Source organism: Macrobrachium rosenbergii, chromosome 14 (assembly GCF_040412425.1).
Source record: "Macrobrachium rosenbergii isolate ZJJX-2024 chromosome 14, ASM4041242v1, whole genome shotgun sequence".
NCBI lineage: Eukaryota > Metazoa > Arthropoda > Malacostraca > Decapoda > Palaemonidae > Macrobrachium > Macrobrachium rosenbergii.
The window spans coordinates 49,439,771-49,441,768 of NC_089754.1; the positions used below are offsets into that span (position 1 = coordinate 49,439,771).

Below are 1,998 nucleotides of genomic sequence, written 5' to 3' on the forward strand. Positions count from 1 at the left end.
GAGAAATGGTTGAGGAATGACATCCTGGAAGGTATTAGAAAATTGCTCGAGAGGAAGAACATATATATCTTTTTCAAGTCTAAGTGAAATATGCGTTTCAATTTTACTAAAAGTAAATTTTATCTTAAAACAGGGCTACGCAGGAATATATTTTTTTCAGACCTCAGTTTTACTTGACGTGAATTTTATTTAAAAAAAAATATTTTTTTTCAAGCCTCAGTGAAATATGTTTCAGTTTTACTATACGCATATTTTATCTTTACCGAAGGTTATATTATGTATTTTTTCAAGCGTCAGTGAAATATGTGTTTCAACTTTACTAAAAAAACGTATATTTCATTTTCATCAAAGGCTACGTAAGAACATTTTTTTCAAGCCTCAGTGAAATATGTTTCAGTTTTACTCTACGTATATTTGATCTTAAACGAAGGTTACACACGAAAAAATATTTTTTTGTTCAAGCCTAGGTGGAATGTGCATTTCAGTTTTACTAAACGTGAATTTTATTTTTATCAAAGTGGAATTTGCGTTTCTGCTTTTCGTAATGTGGATTCTTATCTTAAAAACGAAGGTTATGCAACAATTAATTTAGACAGATACGTAGTCTTGTTGAATAACACGGATAATCCTGATAACGACAAGATTGGAGAAACAAATCCACGGTTATCTATATATACATAGATTTAAAAATAAATCTGTACAGAAATCTTTCGAGAAACTGTTCGATTCCCCTTTTCAGTCCAACAGTTTCCCGAAACCTTTCTGTATAGACGTATCTTTAAATATATGTACATATACATAACTGTGGATTTGCTTCTCCATTCCAAGACTCATGTTACTATGAGCATTTTTTAATTAATAATAAGATTACAAAATAAGATTACAAATAACAAGATTACAAAACTTGTCTTAACAGCTGCTGGTGACTGAGGACTTGGACCAGAACGACAGAATAATATTACAAAATAACAAGATTACAAAACTTTACTTAACAGCTGCTGGTGACTGAGGGCTTGGACCAGAACGACAGAATAATAAAATTACAAAATAACAAGATTACAAAACTTGTCTTAACAACTGCTGGTGACTGAGGACTTGGACCAGAACGACAGAATAAGAAGATTACAAAATAACAAGATTACAAAACTTGTCTTAACAGCTGCTAGTGACTGAGGACTTGGACCAGAACGACAGAATGATAAGATTACAAAATAACAAGATTACAAAACTTGTCTTAACAGCTTCTGGTGACAGGACTTGGACCAGAACGTCCCCCAAGGGCCTTACCTGATCCAACGAACCTTGAGGACTGAGGGGACTAGCCTGGTGTCGGTGAGCATAGAGTTCCTCTTGGTATATATATCCCATTGCGAGCACCTAATTAGTGGTGCTACTTAGTACTGCGAGGTAATTAGGGCATACAAATCAGAATTTCCGTTATTTCTAATTAGGTGTTTATCGAGTATGGATGGACGTGAAGAAGTAGGGGAGGGGAAGGGGGAGGGGGAGGGGGGAAGAGAGATAGAAGGAGAAACGGTGAGCTGCCAGAGGTTTATTCTTGCTTGTTTATGTTTACCGAGAATTTTCATCACGGGCTGAATTCATACATACTTACATACATACATGAGTATATATATATATATATATGTATATATATATATATATATATATATATATATATATATATATATATATATATATATATATATATATAATATATGTATATGTATATATTTATATATATATATATATATATATATATATATATATATATATATATATATATATATATATATATATATATATATATATATATGTGTGTATATATATAAGTAAAAACACGTTAATGGGAAATATATATATATATATATATATATATATATATATATATATATATATATAAAGGGATAAACACGTTAATGAGAAGTATAAAGCTACGGCTACGTATTATCTCTTTTCGGTTGAGTGAGATCGTTTTTATGGCAACAGACCGTCATA

The 1,998-nt window shown here is 31.0% G+C and overlaps 1 protein-coding gene across 1 annotated transcript in view; it reads right to left on the bottom strand.

The window, feature by feature from the left end:
• LOC136845623 (uncharacterized) overlaps positions 1-1,367 on the bottom strand; it is an 8,057-nt gene extending 6,690 nt beyond the window's left edge. The window contains exon 1 of the mRNA XM_067115781.1: positions 1,288-1,367. The gene's annotated coding sequence lies outside the window, so the exon portion shown is untranslated. The remainder of the gene's footprint in view (positions 1-1,287) is intronic.
• Positions 1,368-1,998: the final 631 nt, after the last annotated feature.